Raw genomic sequence first — 25006 nt, 5'->3', positions numbered from 1 at the left:
GTTTAAAAGTGCTTATAGGGAAGAGTTTCCGTGTTTGAGTGAATCAAGAAAGGGACCAACGTTCACATTCTGTACTGTATGTAGGTGTCTTTTTTTTAGTTGCGCATGGCGGGATGTGCGATATACTCGAGCATATGCAAACGAAAAAACATAAGGAGAGTGTCCAGTGTGTAGAAGGAAACCAGAAACTGAACTTTTCACGTAAAAACCAAGATGTAAATCCTGTGACGAATGCCCAGGCGTTATTTACGTCATTTATAGTAAAACATAACCTGCCTGTAAATTGTGCTGATTATGTGGGATCTTTGTTTCGCAAATTGTTTCCTGTTTTGGAAATCGCTAAACGATATGGGTATGCTAGACCGAAAACACTGGCTATCATTACAGAAATATGCATGGAAGAAAGGGCGAAAATTGTGTCACATTTGCAGGTGAATGCATTTTCTGTTGCTACTGATGGTAGCAATAAAAGTGACTTGAAAATATATCCTATTGTTGTAACATTTCTTAGGCCTGAATTCAATGAAATTCATAGTTGTCTACTCTCTGTGCCTAATTTAGAAGGGGATGCCAATTTTTTGCTCTCATCTTTTCGGGAATCGTGCATTCCATAAAAAAACTGCCTAACTCTTGGTGCTGATAATGCTCCAGTAATGGTAGGATTAAAGAATGGTGTGGCAGGATTTTTGAAGCGGGAAAATAGTAACATAATCATTGTAGGCTGCTCGTCACCTAATTAATCTTGCTGAAGAGAAGGGTGCCCGTAAATGTAGATGAAAGTATACCAGTAATTGATATATTCTATTATCTGGAAAGGAGTGCAAAGAGGAAAGAAAAGTTCAGAGAATTTCAGGACTTTACACAACACAGAGACCAGGAAAATTCTGAAGCATGTGCCTACTCTGGTTATCACTAAGAAGGTGTTTAGGTAGGATTTTCCTGCAGTGGGACCCTTTGGTTACTTTATTCAGGAGCAAAATTGTGAGTAAGGATTCTCAGATGGGAACTGTTGAAGACTTACAAAATTCCTAAGCACAGTTTAAGTGCAGATATGTCTTGTTTGAAAAGGTGAAGGATTGTCATAACATTTCACCTCACTCCTCAATTAAAAGGAAAACCCAGTCTTCAGTATCACTAAAAAAATGAAAAATGAAAAAATGAAACTACTGATGACACTGCATTGTCACATGAAGAACGACTGTTCATGTTTTTTAATCAAATTTACATAAATCTTTTTGCCTTTTTCTCTCAAGTTTTATGGATATCTTTTAGAATGTAGGTCTTCAGTGAAGTATGCCACACATCCACTTATTGAGGTCAATTTTGGAAGAACTAATAAAGTATCTGATGGCAAGGTTTGTGAAACCACACGTTATTAAAAGCTCCTCCTCTCTCCTTGATGTAGATGATCATACTCCTGTAAATCAAAAGGATGATAGTGATCTGATGATAGGGAACTCTGTATTTGTTTCAGTGAACACCTTGAAGTCTGAGGAAAAGTGCATATTCTTTAAATCTGTTAAAGTATTTCTCTTCATCCTGTGACTACATGGTACACAAATTTCCATTCAAAGATGAAGTTTTAATTAATGTAGAAGTTGCAAATATTTCTGCTATAAGTAAGGCATCATTTTCTAGCCTTAGATTTTTCATTAACAAGTGTCTGAACATTTTGATTAGTGAAACTGATATTCTGCACTCCCAGTTCTGTAATTTTAAGCTCGAAGAAACAGACCTGGCAAAAGAAAGAATTGATGTTCAATGGGCATTATCGGTAGGTCAGATGAAATCAGCTGATGGTGGTACTTAAATATGACAGACTCTCTAAGGCAGGGCCTCTCAGGGTGCATGCGCGTGGTGCATGCACTGTGCACGGTGCAAAAGACGACTTCGCTTGGTTGATCAGAGTGCAGACCCCCCCACTCCTCTCTCCTACACCTGTCTCCCCGTTCGGCCTGTCTCCGCGTTCCTCACCTTCACTGCTGTTTCTCCCCCACTGCGAAATGTTTACGTGTGGTGAGCGGAGACGCACAGTTGTATGGGACAAGGTTACCAGTGTTATTAAAAAAAATTAAAAAGTGAATTAGAAATACACATACATGTTTGAGAGGAATGTAAACATAATTTTAAAAAATGCAGAACCCGTAACCAAAATGAAAATGCTACAGTACTGGAACAAACCTCATTTGTGGATATAGAATGCTCTTCTTCAAGCTGTTTCAACTTCCTTAATTCTTTCTCTCTGACGTCTCCTATGATTTCACAATAATTTTCCGAATGTAGTCTGTTGTAGTGTCTTTCAATAGACGATTTTCTTATGCACGTAATTATCGTCCCACAGATTAAGCATTTGGCGTTATCGTCACGACAAACAAACAAACAAAAAAAAAAAATACTAAAGTTCCCAGTTCGATTGAAATGGACTTTCGGAAGTCTTTGCTTTCTTCGAAACAGGTTGCTCCATTATTATGTTGTTGTCGTGCGCTTATCTATTTCACTGATAAACACGTCGTTTACCACTAAACGCTTCGTCGCTCTCAGCACACTACCCCATCCGAGTTGAGGCGAAGCGTACCGATGCACAGTGCACAGGGCCTATGCACCTCGCTCTGCACGCGTGAGAGTTTGGGCGTTTGAGAGGCCCTGCTCTAAGGTGATGCTTGCTATTTTATCCATTCCACATAGCAATGCAGAATGTGAAAGGATTTTTAGCAGAGTCACAAAGACAAAATCACAGTTCAGATCCTTGCTGTCTGAACAAACTTTAGAGAAACTTTTAACCTTGAAATCAGTTCAGCAAGGTAAGTGCTTTGAGCAAAAATTCCGTTCCGAGTTTCTGAAGAGGGCTAAGCCAGCTACTGGTGTGTTGAACAACGGTTAGTCGTAATGTGATCACCATGTTGAAGGATGAGAAGTCACATATTCCTACAGTTCAGATATGTCCAGTATTTGGTATTCACATATGAATGATGAATAATATTTGTATGTAGGCCAAATAGGTTAATATATTGAATTATAATGAATTAGTACATGTTCTGCCATCAGTGGTGTGTCATAATACGTCGCGATTCGCTGCCAAATTTCTCCTGTTGTTTGTTTTTTTTTTTTTTTTTTTACTTTTGAAAGTTGGCATGTCTGTATTCCTGTCACCATTGGGTCCTGCTTTTTGAAACATACACATATAATTTTGCTCATGTATAATTTTGAGCCATCTTTATATATGGTTACTGTCTTAGGGAATGAACTGTTCTTAACATTCTCCCACCCCAAAAAAAATCTTTAAAAGTTCTCACTTCAACCTTGTATGGCTTTGACGAGATTCTAGAATTCTCAATCCATGTTGGCCATTCAGATGGTGACCATACTGCTTTCTTACGTGCCGTTCAATATTTGCATGAACTGAGTCCGCAGGCATGTAAGAATGAACATATAACAGGAAAGTGAGAGTTACATTTTCCACATGCATGGAATTCTTTAAAAAATGCATTATCATTTTGAAAAAAAAAAAAGAAAACTGTTCTTATTCTGTCCAGGACAGTTGTCGCAGTAAAAACCAATTGAAGTTACATCTCCTCTATCATCGACTTTCTTCAAATATTTAAAGTTAAGAACTCTTTTAACATTTGGTAATATTTAGAAAAACTGACAATAAGCTTTAACTTTAGTCAAATAATTGTATAAAGTCATAATATATCGCATAAAATATGCTACCAATTTTAATATAAGGTTTTATGGTGTACAACAAAAATTTTTTAATAGGCATTGTAAGAATATGTTCATTTTTATATATACATATATGTATGTTGTAAGTTATGTTAATATTGTACTTAGGCCTTGTCACTAAGTTTCCTATGGCTGATGATGGCATACAAATAATGCCGAAACCGGTCCCAATGTTTGAAAGGTAATAAATATGTGATGTGTTAATGACCTCACATTGTTTTTGTATTGAAAAGGTGGACATAACTATCCTCAATTTATAGTGTAAATCTAAATTCAATACGGACCAAAATGAAGTTCTTAACTTTAAACCAGAATATAAAGTAATCATAGGAACAAAGACCACAGGACGACCAAGATTGCATTGCCAGGAACCTAATCCTACCAGATTGTATAATGCCAGATTGCCAATTTCATTGGAGAAGTACAGAGACTTAAAAGGACTTTGCACTAAGGGGATCGTACCTGAAAGATGCCGAAAGGAATATCTTGGACTGCCTAATAAATCAACCATTAGAGATTAATTGAGACGGATGAAGAAGACAGTGTGGAAGATTAATAGGACGTTGACACCATGAATTTACTGTTCAAAAAATGGAACAATCATAATTATAACAACTTACTTATTCCCCAATCACTTGAAATGTAACCCAAAACCTGAACTGTAAAATAGGCCTTGTCGACAATTTATTTCGGGCCGATCAAAATTTAGACCTGTAAAAAGGACATTATCAAAAAATTCATCTCAATTTTTATTCTTCTTATAGGTAATACGTACTAATTTTCCGTTTTTTTGATTTTCCGTGAGTGGATCAGAGACCTTGACAATGTCGTGTTTTCAAAGCTTTGATAGAAGGTTATCATAACCTAGCTTTATTTCAAATACAAACTGTTTATTGTACAGTTGGTGAAGAGAATTTGTGGGAACGTGCCATGTGATTGTGGAATATTGGAAGTAAAAGGTGCATTGATGTTAATATGTGCATCAGACAGGTTTGATTTTGGAAACAAGTGCAAAGCTAGTGCATTGAGCGCAGGTGCGATGTTCAAACAGTTGTATCATAATGAAACTCTAAAATCTGACTGGTGGAGAACCTGTATCATAATGAAACTTGAACTGTAATGAGCCTCATTAAGATTCAGTTTTCTGGCATATAATAGGCCTATTTATATTTCGGCATCAACGAGCACATATATTATTATTGCCGCCTATGTGATGTAGCGGTTAGTGTGATTAGTTGCAACCCCCGGAGGCAACTGTTCGATTCCCAGCTCTCCCATAAAATTTGAAAAGTGGTACGAGGGCTGGAACGGGGTCCACTAAGCTTCACGAGGTCAACTTCCACCTCAGCCATCCTTGAAGTTTTTATATGGTTTCCCACTTCCCCAGGCAAATGCCGGGTACCTAACTTAAGGCCACGGCCGCTTCCTTTCCTATCACTTCCAATCTTTCCACAGGCCCCTGTTCAGCATAGCAGGTGAGGCTGCCTGGATGAGGTACTGGTCCTCTTACCCAACCGAATCCCCTCAAGCCACAGTCTCAGGCTCCAGGACACCGCTCTTGAGGCGGTAGAGGTGGGATCCCTTGCTAAGTCCGAGGGAAAACCAAAACTGGAGGGTAAACAGGTTGAGAAAGGAAGGAAGAAAGATCATTATTACTTTTCTTCTTTTGTCAAATAGGCCAACTAAGGACCACGATGTTCCACTTTTCTGCTTGTAGAAGGACTTTATATTCGCCCAATACTCGCGCATTCTCTGGCTATGCTTCTCCCTTCTTTCTTTGGCCAAAGGGCGCCTCTCTTTTTTTTTTTTTACACGATGGTCTGTCCTGAAACCTCTTTTGTTTGATTATTCTTCTGAGAAGTACTCGGTTTCTGATTTTGTTTGCAGTTACTCCCAGTTCCTGTATGTCTTTCTTCACAACCGTTGCCCAGTAGTCGAGAAGCCAGTAGGTCATCCTAGTTGGGTTCATCCTCGTAACATGTACATAGAACGTCAAGACGCCTCTTCCTGGCTACGTCTATTTTTCAGTATAACTGTATAGCTCCTGGTTTGGTCACCTTCTGCACTCGCCATCTACTTTGATCGGTCCTAGTATCTTTCTCAAGATCTTCCTCTCCTGGACCTCCAGTTTGTCCAACAATCCTTTCCTGTTCAGTATCAAGCATTCTGTGGCGTATAACTGCCTGGTAGTGCCTCAATTTGGTGTTATGAGAGACACATTTCTTGTTATAAATGTTCTTGGTCAGCCGATATTCTAACTCTAGTCCGGGTTTTAGTGCTATCCCTTCTGACATGCTGGGTTCCAGACATTCTCCCACGTACTTAAATCTGTTGACTTTCTCAATCTGGCCCCGTTCCAACTGGTTTTGTGGGAGTATCAGTGAAATTGGTGAAGTATTTTGTCTTTTCTAGAGATACCTGTAATCTCATCTTGGCAGCCTGGTGTTTAAGTGCACTGAGTTGTTTCACTGCTACTTCTACAGAGTTCGCCAGAAGTGCCAGGTCATCTGCAATCGCCAAACAGTCAACTAGTAGCCCCTTCCGTTTGTGTCCCAGGTAAATACCACTTGGTATCTTTTGTTCTTGCAGTTCTTTCCGCCACTCTCTGATGACCGTGTATAATGAACAGCTGAAGAGAATGGGGTACCGGTAAAGTCCATCTCCCTCTCTAACTCCTGTTTTTATTTCAAAACTTTCCGAACGTGTCCTTCTGAACTTCACTCGTCATCAAATATTACTCAGGGTCTTTTGAATAAGGCTCTGGGTCTCCTGGTCCAGGCCCATTTCCTGCAGAATTCTCATGGTAGTTCTCTTTTCTGAGTTGTATGCTTTCGTAAAGTCAACAAAGGTGATTACATACTTCTTGCCCGCTAGTTTAAGTTGCATTAGTATCGACTTCAAGTGGAGGATCTGTTCAGCATAAGAACGTCCTTTTCTGAAACCACCTTGGTATTTGCCCAATTGTGGATCCAATCGAAGTTCGGCTCTGTTCAATAAGACCTTAGATAATATCTTGTAGATAACTGGTATCAATGAGATCCCTCTATAGTTGTTCATGTCAATCAAGTCACCCTTCTCGTGTAAGGGGTCGATAAGAGCAGATGTCCAGTCACCTGATAGCCTCTCAGTTTCCGAGATGTTCCATAGGATCTCTGTCAATTTGCTAATTGCTTTGTCCCCGGCCTACTTCCATACTCCGGCAACTATTGCGTCTTCTCCTGGTGCATTGTTATTTTTCAGAGATTGGATGATGTTTGTTACTTCTTCTTCTTCTGTTGGAGGAAGAGAGTTTGGTTGTCTGGGTCTGTCTTGATAGACAAAGGAAGTCTTAGGGGACTCACAGTTGAGGAGATTCTCAAAGTATTTGGCCAGTAGGTGACAGTTGTCTTTGTCATTATAGGCTAAGTTCCCATCTGGTCCCCTGAAGTGTTGGCTGGGTGGGGTATCATGTCTGAGGTTCCCTTTGAAGGTCTTGTAGAAGTTTCTGGAGTTGTTCTTCTTAAAGTCTTCATCCAATTGGTCCTGGGTGTATTGACGCTTAACCTGTCAAATGATCCCGGCAGTTAGTCGAAGCTGCTCTATGAACTTATCTCTATTTGCTTGGGACTTTTGTGAGTTCCATCGTATCGAAGCTACCTGTCTCTGTGAGACTGCCGGGTCGCAGATACTGGTCCACCAGGTGTGTTTCTTTTGTTTCATTAATGGGGCGACTTCTGTGGTAACTCTAAGTTGTCCCGTAGTTGGTCCTAGTTGTAACTGACATTTTGTATATCTCTGCAGGACTTTCTTGAAATGGCCACATGGTCTATCTGAAATTCGCCAAGGAGTTTGTTTGGTGAAATCCATATATTCTGGTTTCTTGGCAGACGTTTAAAACCCGTTGATTTAATTACTAATTTAAAGTTCTTACAGAGTCCAACAAGTCGTTCTCCATTACTGTTGGTCTGCGTGTGAGCTGGGTATTCCCCCACTATGTGTTTATACCTCAGCTCCTTTCCGAGCTAAGCGTTAAAATCGCCCAATAAGATGACTGTAAGGCACTCTGGAATCTTGTTAATCGTATCTTCAAGTTCTTCCCAAAACTTGTCTGTCCTCAGGATTTCTTTCACTTGTCCTGGTTAATGGGTGCATGTATATTCACAACTGTGTAGACCTTATTGGTGTACCGAAATCTTTATAGAGATATTCTGCTATTGGGCGAGTGGAAGTCGATAACTGAATACAGTATTTTGTGGCTGACAATGAAGCCAGTCCCCAAATGACTGATGTTCTTTACCTTCCAACGCTCCACTTTTCCCTTGAAGATCCAGTATCCCAAGATTCAAATGCATGATCATTGGAATATCTGGTTTCTTGTATTGCTGTGATCAGAATCTGGTGTTGTGTCAAAGTGTCTGTTAGATGTTTCAGTTTACCTACCTTGATTAGGGAGTTGACATTCAAAGTGGCAAAATAGTTGGGCTGTTTATGCTGTATCTTGTTCCAAGAGGTTTCAGGATGCTCCGACTCATCCTTGTAGCATGTCAGTGTGGGCTCCTCAGAATCCGAAGGCCCACGAACGTCAATGAAAGTGACTGTGGATCGGGTACCACCTGGGGTAATCATTTCCGTCCGTTTGTCATCCATGCTTTAGTTTGAAACTGTGTTAGGTGGATTAGGGTTATTACATCCTAATCATGTTTCTACCGAGGTTGTGAGCTCCAGTGGGTTTAATTTCAGGGTCCACTCCCTTAGATTAGTTGCCTGCTTAGCTATGGAGACCATCTTCCCCGTTGTGGTTCTTCCGCCTTCCTTGCCGTTGAGATGGTACTAACATCTTCCTCCGCCTTGGAAGCCGTTGACCAGTTGTACTCATATTAATCCCCAAGTACAGGGCTGCTGCTTCCGCCATCACCACCATACCGAAGTCTATCTTCTCTGCTGTTGATGTCATTGAGGTCTTCACACATCACCCTGTGTTAGGAGCCCCCCATATTTATGAAACCTGGACAGAGGGTGTGCCAGTATTGTGAAGCCCCCAGGAGTTGGGCTGCCTGTTGGTCCGCAGGTTCATTTCCGAATTATTTTCACCAGCCCACACTGCTCTAGACCCCCTATCCGCCATCTGGAGACGTGCCCTCTAGAGGTTAACTGGCTCCCGCGAGGGTATTATTAATATTAATAAAATAAAATAATACACCCTATGGGAAACAAACTCAGCAGTAATTTAAAATTCAACGGCTTTATAAAGATGAAAAAATGTCACAATAAGAAGGAATATTTACATACCACATGGCAGTTCATGAAAAGAAAAGACTTGGCATGTTTTTCCCTGTGAATAACTTTTGGACTTGTAATGTATTTTTGGCAATATAGAATAGCACATAGCACCTCAACCCATTCGAATACTAATCATTATCAGTCTTGCACAAATATGGATATATCATGTAATTCAGTGTTCCAAAACTGCTAAAACAACGGAGTTGCACACAGCCGTTAAAATGTTTCAGTAGTCTGTTATAAGTTTTCAGTGCTTTTACTCTACCGTCTTGCTGGCATCTCTCTTCACAGTGCACAGGGGAAAGGGGTGTGGGAAGACAACTGACCATATGAAAAGTGCATGAACAAGCTATAACTCCACAACAAACGGAAGTTTGAAATAGCACTTCCTACTCCTTCCAGTGATTGGAGTACACATCCGTTACACCTAATACTTCCTACACATCATCCGTCATGCCTTACACATAATTAAAATATCAGTAGTAATTATATGCTATTGTATACATTTCCATCCCCCATTAGACACCCGGATGCCTAATACAACAACAACTTGCGAATTGTCTAATGGCTAAAACAAATTATGTACTAGCTGATGATGGCCGTTAAAGAGCCGAAACCGGTACTAGTTTAATCTATTAAAATAAATTGTGTACTGATTGGTGGAAAAACACATTTCTTATCTATACCTTGTTTTTGTCATTCGAGAGCATGTTCTCTTGGGGGACTGTAATGATGGTTGATGCGTCAAACACAGTTTCCGCTGATGCTGCAGAATACCATCGTGATCGCTCTGCAAATTTGGTGCTCTTTTAGGCGCCATCCTCTGGATACCCGTCGAAGACTACACACACATTTCTCCCGGCACACTGACGTTCACTGTGGCTTGAGTGAAGGCAGCGTAAAAAGCTGATTTTGTGCCTTTACACATCCCTTCGTCGGAAAATAGGGCCACTGGATATGGAGCGAGCTCGTATGTGAAGTGGGCCTTCAACTGTACGTCTTACTGTTTCATGATACACATGCGCTGGAAGATGGTGAGTGGCTTGACAGTGACTCTCTTCTTGTGGATCTTGATAGAGGTTGTAGGCGTTGCCAAAGAGAGGACTTTTTCTTTCCTAGAGACGCTAACATTCCCACAAGTTTTTCCAATAATTCGGTTCACCCCTTTCAGTACTACTTCTTGGGCAGTATGGCAATTTATGTGGGACCACCTACAGTGCCACTGCTAATGGATACGAGTTTACCTATCGATAGGAACAGTGGATGGTTATTGAACCATTCTTTCAGTTTTTTCATGTCAGAGGTATCTCGTGCAATTTGCGTAGGTCGCATATAGACACGCTGTTCACTTGTTGTAGAGAAAATATCACAATACCTTTCTACCTCTTCACATACATTCAGCATATATACCATCCCGCCCGTCCAACGAGAGAGCACACTTGTAGAGATAACTCTGCCATGGCTTAGGCCACCCTGGCTCTTCATTGAACGCATCAATATGTGTTGAATAGTCAAGCCAGTCCACAGATCTGACCAAAATTTTGTTCTTAAAAAACGTATAGAGTAGCTTTCGACGAAAATTGCATGGATTAGGAGATATAGACCAGAATCTGAAAGAAGTCCAAAAATATCAACTGTACGTCTGTTTCATGATACACATGCGCTGGAAGATGGTGAGTGGCTCGACAGTGACTCTCTTCTTGTGGATCTTGATAGAGGTTGTAGGCGTTGCCAAAGAGAGGACCTTTTCTTTCCTAGAGACGTTTTTCGCGTGTAAAAATTTTTCCGCAACTTTTTGAGAGTTGCAAACTTGGGTATACATAACCCGCAAAGTATGTAGGGAAGCTTCTAAGAATACAGCACTGAAGGTCAAGAGGTTTAACAAACAATACGTACTGTTATGCTGAGATTCTTAGAAGCAGAAAATAGTAAGATCCTCGAAACTTTGTCTTCGTTATAACAGGGTGTTACTAAAATTACTTCATTGTTGGTAAAACACCAAGTGCACGCAACCTACAAGGAACATGAGGACAATCCCTTCAAAACAAATTAAACAATGGATCACTACATCTGATGAAAAGGAATACCTATTCAAATTACGAATGTTCCCCTTAAAGCTACATAAGTCATTACCCATATTACTAATGAACAAACATAAATTATCAATCAAGTTGCTCGCCTACACAGATAAGGATACCAACTCCCAGATCAACTCAAGAACATTGGTTGCTGTAGGAACGACAAAATAGTTCGGCATCAACCACAGCAGGTTTGAAGGGTCATTTAGTTTCAAGTTTGGGTATGTTGTTCGGACCTCATCAATGTTTTAAATTAAGACTGTAAATTGTGTCATAACCAGAGTGTTTATATTATTATTGGTTACATGTGTGCTTATGTCTTCCAACTGGAGCGTGGTTGAAGATGACCCAATCCATATGGGGTCGAAACTAGTCCCAGTTTTATAACGCAATATACATTCTAATGGTATTGAATAGGTGGACCCTTCCTACCCTTTGATAGAGAAGCCTAGAATCACAAGGAACATGTAAACCTGTGACTCCTTTGATGTTGAAAATGTTAAATGATTTCAACATGCAAAACAAGGAGATTAACAGCCCCATTGATGAATCTGAGAAACATGTTCAGTAGAAAACATAAGCACATATTGTTAACTCCAAAGCAGACACCCTGTAATTATACGTATAGAGATACTACCAAACAATGTAGAGTATAAGCAAGACATTCTTGATCACAGATATAATGTAAAATTTGTATGTTCAGTTCAAAATAGATTTTATGAACACATTACTATCAAATTAAGATCCACAATTCCAACGGTGGCTATCTAAGTACCAAGCCACACAACATACCTGTGGTGAATTCTCAGCAATGTGACATCAGAGTTGTCAACTTTCTTCACTGATAAGCAAATTAATTTCTCCATCATCATACTAATATCACACATTTACTGTTCCATAACGTAAATGGCACATTGCTGAGAAATATCAAAGACTGGAGGGTGTTCCTTGTACCTAGACTGTATATAAAGCCAAACTGAATTTCAATTATGCTTTCATTTATTCATAATCGAGAGTATAGAATTCTAAAAACATACTTAGGGAAGACACATTAGACTTATCAACTTGTAATCACTACACCATGTAGAACATAATGTGATAGAGGCTGAGGAAGGTGCATTTTAGCTAGTCCACAGGGGTGTTACCAGTGGTTGAAAAGTTTCAAAAAGAAATCATTATACATATGTATCAATTTAGTTCTGCATTTATATGATCTGGTACAACAGATTTACCAGGTTACATTTAGGCTAAGGCTTTCCGCAGTCACTCTTGAGAATACCTAAACTTCTCAATTCCTCTCAAACATCAAAGACCTAAACAGTCATCTCTGAAGAGATCTTCCATTCTTCCAATTGCCTTTGCTTGTCCATAAGTTTATTGCCACTATCTACCAGTTCCGCAGCCGTTCATTTTTGGCTGGCAAGTGTTATTTCCTTCACTCTTGTATGCAGATTGAATCTGCCATGTCTGTTATATTTATTTACTTTACATTTTTCATATATCCATTCTTATTTTGCTTCTTCTAATAACTCTTTGGACATTTGCATAAGACACGCCACCTTTTTTTCTTTTTGTTAACTCTCCATTGTTCCATTACCTCTTTCTTGTTCTTACAATCTTTTGTCTTTTCTGAAGACATGTCTAACTGATCACCTGCAGTTTCTTGAATTGACTTCATAAGCTCATATGTTTTATCTGAGATTGTTTTGTACCTCCAAATTGTTTGGGGTCAATCAAGGTAGGGTTCAACAGTCTATCAAACAGGTCCAGTTCAACGTGACAAAAACAGCTGTGTCAAATAAGGTAGTGAAGAAGGAGAAGCTTCATAATGAACACTATTGGCAGTGTAGGTTGGTCTAAAAAAGTGATCAAGGTACTGATCACTGAATACCAAAACATATATGTTAATACACTATTAATTTGCTAATTCTTCTTCCAGTCCCTATCTGTCCCAGATGTCAGCAACCATCTTGGCTGTGCTTTCTCTGTTGTGAGCTGTTTGGAATAACTCTGCTGATGTCTTGAGAGTCCAATCTGTGTTTTTTAGCCAGGGTATATGACCTAGCAGAATTTCTTGCAGTACATAGTATCTGCTTCTATTCCTTATGTTACCGAGGTATTGAAGCTTTCTCCTTTTTATAGGGATCAGTATTTCCTTATCCTTTCTCATCCTTCGAAGGATCTCTGCATTTAAGACATGACCTGTCCACGACACTCTTAGCATCCTTCAGTAAAGTCACATCTAAAAGGCCTCTGAATTGTACAAACTCAAGTTCTTTCTCCTCTCATGTAAATTTATTAAATCTTAAGAATCCTGATCCTACGTCAGACATCTCTTCTGGTATGAGGTCTTATTATGCCTTTTTATCCTTTATCAGCTGAGATCTGTAAGTAGATTATCACTCCTTGGGAGTGTGCCCATTTCGATATTGACATTGTTTACATAATATCTTCGGGTAGGATTTCATCAATTTGCTGATCTTTTATTTCAGTTTATCCTGTGTTTGCTGCCAGTTATTCTCTTCTTAGTTCTTCATAACATATTTATTTTCTTGCTTTCATATTTCTGTTTATCATGATTTGAAGGCCTGCCTACTTATTGCTAAGTCATCCTGTGTTTTTTTTTTTATTATTTTTATTTTTTTATGGCTGCTTCTGATTACCTGCAGTTAATGCACCTCCCAAGTTGGGGCCTCTTGTATCTTGTGGGTTTTTTTTTTTGTTGCCGTTACCTTATTATTGCCTATTTAAAATCGGTACATTTTCAGGGTTCTTTTCCAAGTTAAGCCCGCTAAGGGGAGTAAGCCTGCCATATCTCGCTTTATGTTAATTTTCCTATTTTCAGGTACAATTTTCTTGAAATTGAGCAAAGGTATTTATTTTAAACTCCTACCAACTTTAGCTTGAACATTCCTTGACAAGAATAATAACCAGTTTTTAAAATATTTATTAGTTGCCACGATATATTTCCCCGAAGTCATATTTTTTTCCAAAAAACTTAAATTACCATAGTTTTAAAAGTATACATTTTATAAGAAAATTGGCTTATTTTTGTAGCTCTGTAATGTAGGAACAAGCTGTACAAATTTAATTCCTGTAGCATTAATAGTGTAGGAGAAATCTGTACCTAGAATTAGAAAAACGTTGAACTGAGAAAAATGACTTCAAAGTCTTGCAACAGAAATCTTAATTTTAAAACTGTCCTGCTCCATACTCTCCTTATCCTCGTTTCTTCTCTTCCTTCTTGAACACTTCTCGATTTCCTCCACCATTCTGTCTGCTTTATTTATACGAATAGAATCCAGTTCTTCAAGCTGTACACTTCAAGCCCACAGTGCACATCTCATGCTTTCAAGATCGTGCACATTGGCTCAACTTGCATTAACATAAAAGTTCTGCAATTTTAAATCATGGCATCTGTGAGTCTGTTTGCTCCACCTATTCCTTTTCCACCTGACAGTTTTTCCCAGTCATATCTTTCTTTAATTTCCTCAACTATGAACCCATTCTTTTTTTTGCACATTACCTGTGCATTCTAATTTTTTTAATATTTACTGTACATCATCCCCCTATGGTTCACTTTCTACCACTCTCAAAAAATCCTTTACTATCCCCATCCCCTACATATTCACTGTACCGTACCCCTCTTTTCACTAAAGACCTCTGGAAAATGCAAACTGCACCTGCTGCTTCCACTCCTCCACTGGCGCCTTCAAAATTTTTGTTGCAACCAGCATGATGTTGATCACCAGATTGTTTACAAATATGACAGTATTTGGTCATGATCTCTATATCTATAACTTTACCAGTGTCCATAGATGTTGCAGCAACCATGCCATGATGAGAGATGTGCACCTTTTTCTGCCACGTTCTGTCTAAGCAAACTGTCAGTAGAGCCATCATTATGTTCAACTGCTTCTCTTACTGCACTATTCTACTTTCTTTACTGACTTTAGAAGAACCCTATTTATGCACAGCCAGTAAGTCTAGTGTTAAGTATATCTGAATTAAATGTAGCTGTCTTCATGCGTCCTTATATTCTACTACTGAAGCCATTCTTAGCCCTTTTTTGCTCTTTAATTATGTGCTAAATTTCTTGATCATTGTAAATTTTCATAGTCAGGGTGCACCCAATTTAAAAGTAATTATAATTTATAAAATCTTCCTGTTCTTCTGCCAAGCCGCCCTAAAATTAAACTTTAGGCACTTGAAGGTGCCTCTCCTCCCACCTAAGCAGCCACGTCTAACTTCCATAAAATCTATGGAAAAACATATTTTTGGACGTCGAGTGGTGCTATGTTGCAGTTCCCCTTTTCAATGCCATGGGCATTGTCGACATCCAGCGTGGTGATATGCAGTTCTGTTCCGGATCTGTCCAGTATGTGCATCTGCACCAACAAGTTATTCGCCCAGCTTCCTTACCCAGGGAACCTATTCACATGCGGTCAGTTGCCATGGACTTTGACTGTGCCTTGCCTCCACATCTCACTATACTGGGGGCTGGTATCTTAGGGTACTTGGGGGGGGCGGGGGTCCGGCCCTCGAAACCGGACCTCAGCCACAACGGCCAGGCTTGCTGTCAACTTAGGTCACCCTAGCTCCCCGACAGTTGCCCCTCCCCTTCTCCACGGCCCTTAACCTTATGATCGCATCCATCAGTCCTGCTCAGTCTGCCGGTCAAACAGGCTGCTCAAGGTGAGTTTGTCTCTAGTCATTTCTTTTCGTTCTTTCCTTCTGCCTAATTCGACTTTTAATTTCTTCTTCAGGTTCCAAACTCCATACTGAAGTGGGAATCAAATTTTTTTGGATCAAACTAAGTCTACCACATGATTGTTTATTCTTTCGGAACCACCAAACCACAGCTCAAACAAGTGTCAACCTCACATGACAATAAAATTCGTCAGTGTATATGCAACAAGATTAAAGACATATACAAGCTGGACTATACAGTGTGTGTATAAAACGGAGTCATCATTTTTAAAAGGATTTTATATTAGAGTGCAATATCATCTTGTACCATAATTTTATTTAACATTCATCTATGCAAGCGATATAATGTGTTTTAAATTGTTTTAAGACTGTTTGTGTTTGCCTGATTTGACTCTTCGGCTGATGATAGCACGATATAAGTGCCGACACTAGTACCTTATGTAAACAACATGTGATTCACACTAATAAATGTCATTGTATTGAATAGGTGGACTCCTAATAATTTCAATTATTGTAATCCCACTTCAATACGGATCATGATGAAATTTCTAAATATCAAATCACAACTGTAAAGGGTGCAATGTAACTGAGGTCTTCCTTGGGAGATGCTGAGGATGGGGTTGGAGTAAAGAGGTGGCATGCTGTAAAGGCAAAACTTATATCTAACTACATGAATTTGTTCTACATTTAATTAAGGGACGACTCCAGGTCGATCTGCGTTTACTTGGATTATAATGTAGGGTTTTCTTGATTCAAATTTAATATGTAGGTCTTCTTGGCAGTCTTTGGACTTCAGTTAATCACCCTTAATGGGGATCTTGTAAAATGCATGAACAAACGAGTGTGTACCTTTGTTTCCCTAGCTACTTCTTGTTTGCTGGCGACTAAGGTTTAATATTACAAGATATTAGAATCATTCCGTATTGACGGTTTTCACCTTTGTAAAGTAAGGTTTAATATTCTTAATTCTCCTGCTTCCTCCTTTGGACTTGATTTAATTTTCTTAGTCAAAAAGTAGTATGACTTATCCACTGAGTCTTTGGGCCTTATGCACTGTTAGGTGTTATTTCTGGTACTGTACTCAGAATGCTTAGTATATTCAGCCTCCATTGTTCGTATTTTATTCTTGGCCTTTCTTATAATAATGTTATTTGTTTTACGTCCCACTAACTACTTTGTAAGGTCTTCGGAGACGCCTTGGCCTTTCTTGTAACCTCCGTTCTTTTCTTTTCTGTTTATGGCCGTGAAGTATAAGCTTTGGTCCCTGTAGAACTTTCTGGATCTTTCGATTTATGCTTTGAAAGTGGCTTTTATATCTGATAAGGGTAGCAATGGTATTGGCTGTTTAGGCTTTTAAAGCAGAATATATTTGCTGCTTCAAGTGTCAGAGGTGCGTGACTATAAACATGAATGTAATCTCCTGGGCCCATAAAGGGTGCATATAAGCTACAAATTGTAAATTATACTTTAGGGTTCGAGACCCGTCCTATGTAATTTTTGTTCTAGAAGCTACGGTTTCTTCCTCTGAACTGGATTGACCCCCTTTTTTCCACCTCCTGCTATTGTAAAGGCTAACCTATCTCTAAAACTTGCAAATTTATAAGACCTCTTGGTCTGACTTTTGTTAAATTTTACAAACGGGAGTTCTTTCTCCTCTTGTGTAAATTTATTAAACCTTAAGCTTCCCCTGTCCATTGTTTACATCATAATTTATTTATTTATTTTTTTTTATTTATTTTTTTAAAGATAAAAGAAAGTAATAAAATTTTCAGTAAATTTTTGTTATCCTAACTTAAATTTTGGTTCATGCTTTGTCAAGCCATTCACCCCTCACACTTCTTTTCCTCTCTGCTCTGCATAAACGATGGTAACATCCTTTATTGAGCACCTTTGTTAAAGTATATTTCAACAACATAGTAGAGAACAGAAAACACACAGCAGCAAAGAAGTCACTTTTGTGACAATGTTAACTCACAAGATGACATGTAGATAGAGCTTTTGCTCTCCCATATGCTCCACTCCCAACCTTACAGAAGCAGTCTGATTTCAGTATAAGTTGGCAATAATTCTCAGATCATTGTCATCTAAGCCAATACTTCTTAATATTTCAATCATCTTGTGATGTTGCACTTTGTCAAAAGGCCTTTTGACACTCAATAAAACAGGTAAAAATGCCAATTTATGTCTCTGCATTGCTATGTAGTACCTATATGCTGTGCCAAATGCATTTCAGAATCAAAACTGTGTAGGCAAAATTAGTTCTTCGCAGAGCTTGTGTATTCTTCTGTGAATGACCTTAAGAAAGTTTCAACAAATGGCACATACGGCTTATCATTCTATAATCTCCACATAACTTAGCGCCAGTTGTTTTAGGTCGTATAACAAAAATTTCGATTTTAGCCACTGGCAAGGAATATAGTCAGCCACTTCATATTGTTCACTTTTTATTCATACTTGTTTAAAGTCGCAGTAAAACATCAAAGACTTTCAGCAATGAAAGATGAGAAAGGGCTAGACTGGGAAGGTAGCGGTCGTGGCCTTAATTAAGGTACAGCCCCAGCATTTCCCCAGTGTGAAAACGGAAACCACTGAAAACTATTTTCAGGGCTGCCGACAGTGGGATTCCAACCCAAGTGTTTTAAGGACAAGCTGAAACACATCATGAGGACAACTGGTATACTGTAGATATACAGACATGGGAAGAATGTGCTGTGGACCGCTCAGTGTGGCGGAACACTACATCCACCGCTGTCAACCTGTTTGAAAGAGAACGCCGCAGACATCAAGAAAACTCTGTAATTACAAACCCCCCCCCCTCCTCCATCCATTCAGTGTGATTTGTGTGGGCGTATGTTTTATGCCAGAATTGGTCTGTTTAGTTATAGTAAACACATCCATAAACTGGAGTTGTACTGGTCAATGTATGCAGGAAGAAGTTATATATACTCTGATCAAGTTACAGCCGACGATAGTTAACCCATTTGATTTATAACTTATGTCTTGTTGAATAGTAACATGAGTAACGGTTTATAAGTAGCGGTATGAAGTGAATGTGCCTATGTTCCTCGTAAATTGTGTGCATCTGACACAGGCACCAACACCAGACTGACTGTCAAGAGGGAGCAGGAGTAGGCTATAGTTTACTGACAGTCAGTCTGGTGTTGTGTCTGTGCCGAGTGCACACAATTTACGATTCACTTCAAACCAAATTAAACAATAGATCACTTCATCTGATGAAAAGGAACACTTATTCAAGTTGTAAATGTCCCCTTCAAGCTACATATAAACCAGTACTCATGTTACTATTCAACAAGACATAATTTATAAAAGCAAATGGGTCAACTATACAGATAATGAATACCAACTCCAAGATCGACTCAAGAACACTTCGTTACTATAAGGACACTTTTTTTTTCTATTTGCTTTACGTCGCACCGACACAGATAGGTCTTATTGCGACGATGGGATAGGAAAAGCCTAGGAAGTGGAAGGAAGCGGCCGTGGCCTTAATTAAGGTACAGCCCCGCCATTTGCCTAGTGTGAAAATAGGAAACGACGGAAAACCATCTTTAGGACTGTCGACAGTGGGATTCGAACCCACTATCTCCCGGATGCAAGCTCACAGCTGCGCGACTATCCGCACGGCCAACTCACCCGGTAGCATTTTAATTTGATGTCATCTTACTCATCAATTACGAAACCAGGGCTGCCGACAGTGGGGCTCCAACCCACTATCTCCCGATTACTGGATACTGGCCGCACTTAAGCGACTGCAGCTATCGAGCTCAGTACTATAAGGACATTGACATAGTTCTACACCAACCACAATTTTAATGAGTTATTTTAGTTTCAATTTTAAATGTGTAGTCTGACTTTATCAACGTTTTAGACCCGAGATAGAATCTACTGTTTGGCTAGAATCGCCCCACCAGATATAAGAAAAGAAGTTGCATCCATGAATGAGAGAACTAAAGCACTTGCCTCGTGTGCACACCCATTGTATGGATATGAACCTGCCCACCGAAGATTGAGGTCTAGGAGGAGTTTCCTGAATACAACCGAAGATTTAAACAAATCTGCTCAATCCACAAGGTTGAGATTATGGAGAACTAGAAATCCTCAACTTGCTGGTTGGATGCTACCAATTGAACATCTCCCTCCAGGACACGAGGAACATTGGTCTACGTGGAAATCGTTGAACAGGCTTCGCACTGGGGTTGGTAGATCAAGAATCAATATGGTAAAGTGGGGCTTTCCTGGCACATCCAGACAATGTGAATGTGGTGAAGACCAAACCACAGCCCATTTCATGAACTGTAGTAAATGTCCTTTAAGTTGCACAATAGAGAACTTGATGGCTGCGACACCTAATGCCCGTGATTTGGCAAAATTCTGGGCAGACACTATTTGATATGAATGTCATTAAGTTCCATTATGTTATGTAAAATGTATGCTTCTGATAAGAATAAATAAATAAATAAATAAATAAATAAATAAATAAATAAATAAATAAATAAATAAATAAATAAATGTTTTAGACTTACATTTTAGATTAAGACATACCAAATTGTATTCTTTATTGTTGGTTGTATGTAAACATATGTTTCCAATTAGATCATGGCTGAAGATGATCCAATGTATGTAGAGTCGAAACTAGTACCAATTATACAGCACACTGTATTAGGCTAATGGTATTGAATAGGTGGACATTTCTCTACCCTTTGATAGTGATCCTATCAGCAGATAAGGAAAAATACAAAAACATCAACCAAGGTAGAGAGGAGTTTCCCCAGCCAACTACAACGTTCTTTAAGTGAAATAAGTAACAGTAGCACACATATTAAGAGGTTTTCAAGCTTAAATATAGATCATAATACACCATTTTACAACACCTGTGAGAACTAGAAGAACTTTTTTTTAATTAGAAGAAAAGAAATTGCAAATCATTACAAATAAGCAGCAAACATCAGTGATTTAAATGTTTTAATAACTTTTTAAAGAGAGTTTTTATAGGATCAATGGTCTGTGTCAATTTTTAAATGAATTATTAGCAGAAGATATCATATATAAGATGAAACAGTACTAAAATGTAATATGTGTTAGCCCTACGAAAATGCAGGGCAAATAAAGTATTTAATAGGTGGACAATCTCTCTCAATTTAATTTGATTGGAGGTCAATACAGATTCAACCCTGAAGTTATAAACTAAGCGGGCAGTATCTGCCGCAGCGATAGAATAAAGCCTCTCGAAGGGAGACAGAGAGAAAGATTGGCCTGGATTTGCAAAGATAGTTTACATCCACTAACAAATCCTTTTGTTTTTTTATTCTGCGCAGGTTGGTAACAGAAGCTATGAGTTACGAATTCTGGGAATGACGTCGTGTCAGCCAATGGCAGTGCTAATAGCTAGTAGCTAATGGACACTGGTGCGCAAAATGTTTCATTAGGCTATATAAGTAAATGTAGGCTACCCTTATGGGCAGGCTGGTGGGTCCCTGGTATTCATAATGAGCACATCTCTCTTCTATAAGGATTTTAAGCTATGATTCATAAACATTTCCTCACGAATATGTGTGTTATTCCCTGAAGTACCGACACTAAGTTTGTACCCAGCAACCATGTGCAAGCATTTTATATTGCTATTTGCTTTACGTTGCACTGACACCGAGAGGTCTTATGGCGACGATAGGATAGGAAAGGCCTAGGACTGGGAAAGAAGCGGCCGTGGCCTTAAGGTACAGCCCCAGCATTTGGATGGTGTGAAAATGGGAAACGACGGAAAACCATCTTCAGGGCTGTCGACAGTGGGATTCGAACTCGCTATCTCCCGGATGCAAGCTCACAGCTGCGCGACTAACCGCACGGCCAACTCACCTGGTAGCATTTTAATTTGACGTCATCTTACTGTTTAGTCATCAATTTTGACATTCCATTTTACTCTACGCCTACTAGATGGCACAGTAAACCGAATCTCTCTTGGATATCTCTGGCTAAGTTCTAACAAACTTTGTCAGGTAAACACCAAATGAGTTACCAGAGATCTTTTGCATGCCGACATTGTACAACATAGCATTAAATGGAATTTTTTCCACCCTTCAAAAATTCAACTACCTCTGCTGGGTATGAACTCACTATTGAAATTCAAAGGCCGACACACTACTACTCATCCACAGAGAGAGCCAGTATTTTCACAGACTTGCAGACTGAATGCTGAAAGACTTTACAGATGTATGTATAATCCGTGCACCTTTTAGCAATATTTCTTTGTATGGGGGTGGAGTAAGGAGGGAGCTCTCATGGTACCGGTAATACTGCCAACTGAATGAAAATGAAATCTGAATTGAATCGATAATATGATCGATCGATATGAATTTTCTAAACCTTTATTATCTTAAGCCAACAACTGTGTCATACACACTTTATATAACATTAATATAACATTTCTCGATGCGAATCTTGTCCCCAGCACGAATTCTATAGATTGGCTTTGCTGTGTAAACAACAACAGTACTAGTACGTAAAGTGTACGCCAGATGTCACACAGCGATGCATAAGCGATTCATAGTTTGTGTTTCAAAGGTTGCCAATACGAATCTCGATGATACTCGAGGTCGACCTATTCAGCACTAGGGTGGTCCATGTATCGCTAAAAGGTGCGCGTACGGTATGTCGATTTGGAAAATCTAAAGTCTGTGTTTAATAACTATTTTGAATATCTTTTCTTCATATTATACATTGTATTGAATCACCGGAACTTCTTTTCACATTGCTGCAACATTACTGATGACTTACAAAGATTCATCAAGATTTGTATGTACAGTATGTCTGCCTGTTAGGTCATCAGCCCAGAGGCTGGCAGATCCTCAATTAGCACCACCAAAGGTTATGCGGATGAAGGAAAACTGCAATAAGTAATGGTGGCGCCAAAGTGAGGTATAGTATGCACACTCTTTAGTGATGGATTTTTGTACTCGGTTGTGGAGTAAGAAGGGAGCACTGCCGGTTTCGGTAGTACTGCCAACTGAATGAAAAAGAAATATGAACTGAATCAATAATATGATCGATCGATATGAATTTTCTAAACCTTTATTATCTTACGCCAACAACTGTGCACACACATAATATATAATGCTATACAACATTTCCCGATGCGAAACATGTTCCTAACATGAATTCTATAGTTTGGCTTTGCTGTGTAAACAACTACAGTACGAGTACTTAAAGTGTACACCACATGTCGCACAGCGATGATAAGCGATTCTTAGTTTGTATTTCAAAGGTTGCCAATACGAATCTTGAAGATAACTGAAGTCGACCGATTCAGCACTAGGGTGTAAATCTATCGCTAAAAAGTGTGCAGATAATATACCAGGCAAGATGAATAGTGAGGTAGTTTGCCATTAATTATCTCAATATACTACTAATTACATTTATTTTAAACCAACAGGATGTAAAAGGAAACTTCTTTACGATCAATAGACAGTCTACCAACATTATCACCCAGTCTCGTCATACACATGCGCATAACATTACTTTATCACAATAAGATGATTAAATATAAAGCATAGTCCTATTAAAAATGTTTTAAATGAATTACCTTCAATATCCTTTGAAATTTTGAACATGAACCACCATACCACTCTTATCACATCACTTGTAAAACAGCTGTTGGCAGTTTTCCAGACCTATGAACAATCAACAGTACCATAAATGCTACTGTAACAAAACAACCATTGTATATGCTGAGATATATCCATAGCCTAATTTTATCAGAAGAAAGGTGAGAAAATACTTTTAATGAGGAGCTGTTACATACATAGTTACACATTAAGACTTCCAATCTTTCAAGCAAGGTTATCACATAAAAATATGCAAACAAAAAACAACCAAAAACACTGATAACTTATTGTGCAAGTTTATCAACTTTGCTTACATAAGAGCAAGAATCTGGTAAGGACATCTAGTTACCTAAATTTGAAAAAAATGGAAAATTTCTTTAAAATCAAACATTATACTGAAAAAATAATGCTAACACAAACATTTTATCAAGTGGTAACATGCATAAAAGCATCCAATTATATAAAAATCGAACAGGACGCACTAATTCATAGGCAAATGCAAAATACTTCTTTCACTCAAAAGGCCAAATAATATTACAATTAAAACAAGAAATGTCGAAATGTAACACGACCTCTTTTTTAATCTTCAAAATAGGTTACAGGTTAAAGAACCACAAAGATGACACAAGGACAACACTAATCCCCGAGATCTGTCAAGTGGTTAAAATGTAACAGGTACTTCAATACCACGTAACAACTAGTAAATATTTTTGAAAAAACCACAAACAAATAAATGAAATCCTCATTAACAGCCAGTCCTTTTGTAACATTATTTTCAAACTGTATAAAACTCTTCAGCAGTAAGTAACGAATTATCACACCCCGTACATATTAATATTCAACACATAACAAACCGGCAATAATTTTAGGAAAATCGATTACTTAATACACTTAATGCTAATACAAATAATTTATAAATTAAGAAGTGACTTGTGTCCACGTTTCAGGCAATATAATAAATCTAAAGGGCGCGTAACTGTAACAACACATTTATGAATAGATGTTAAGAAACACTAACATAAGGAGTTCCACATTCTCTCGGTCTTCTACATTCCCTAATTCATACTTACGAAATAAAACGGACAGACCAGCAGAAAACAAAACTTCTTTGGTTTAGCAAAGCAATCCAACCAACGGCACCGAACGGCACTTATCTGACACCACCGAATTTTACCGACAGAGGGCAGTAAGAACAACAACCAAAGAAGCATATAACAAGATATTCCAGGAGGATCGACATTAAAGCCCAAATCGCAATGCAAACGTAACGTATCGTAAACTTAAAATTAACGTTAACTTAGAAGTTAGCGGCCATCTTATCTAATGGAACCATTCGCAATGCGCCGACGTAAACTTAACTGCGCACATTGTGCGCGTTAAATAAATTATTATAAACTTAACTGCGAGTCCGTAAAATTAAGGGATTGCAAACTCCAAACTCTTGCGGTTAATTTCACGTAAACTTTAAGAACCAGCCAATCAGAGCAGAGGTAAACATTGCGTGTTGTAAACGATATAATGAGTTCTTTCGACGAAACGCTTGTACTTCTCTTTCAAAATAATCTTTGAGTGTATGTATGATAGAAGGAAAAAGAATTACAAATACGCTGTACCGAA

At 38.7% G+C, this 25006-nt stretch overlaps 1 protein-coding gene across 3 annotated transcripts in view; it reads right to left on the bottom strand.

Annotated features, from left to right (window-relative positions):
* Positions 1 to 24555, bottom strand: part of bur (GMP synthase burgundy) — a 190445-nt gene extending 165890 nt beyond the window's left edge. Inside the window, exons 1-2 of one of the 3 annotated variants that reach the window (XM_067136338.2) lie at positions 24460 to 24555; positions 23368 to 23455 (exon numbers count right to left, since the gene is read on the bottom strand). The gene's annotated coding sequence lies outside the window, so the exon portion shown is untranslated. Of the gene's footprint in view, positions 1 to 23367; positions 23456 to 24116; positions 24136 to 24407; positions 24426 to 24459 lie in introns of those variants that run through there. The other 2 variants (XM_067136339.2, XM_067136340.2) reach the window with 2 other exon arrangements.
* Positions 24556 to 25006: the final 451 nt, after the last annotated feature.

The sequence above is a fragment of the Anabrus simplex genome, chromosome 1 (genome assembly GCF_040414725.1).
Source record: "Anabrus simplex isolate iqAnaSimp1 chromosome 1, ASM4041472v1, whole genome shotgun sequence".
Lineage (NCBI taxonomy): Eukaryota > Metazoa > Arthropoda > Insecta > Orthoptera > Tettigoniidae > Anabrus > Anabrus simplex.
Note: the sequence above shows the minus strand (reverse complement) of the source record. Positions and strands in the feature narration are given on the sequence as shown.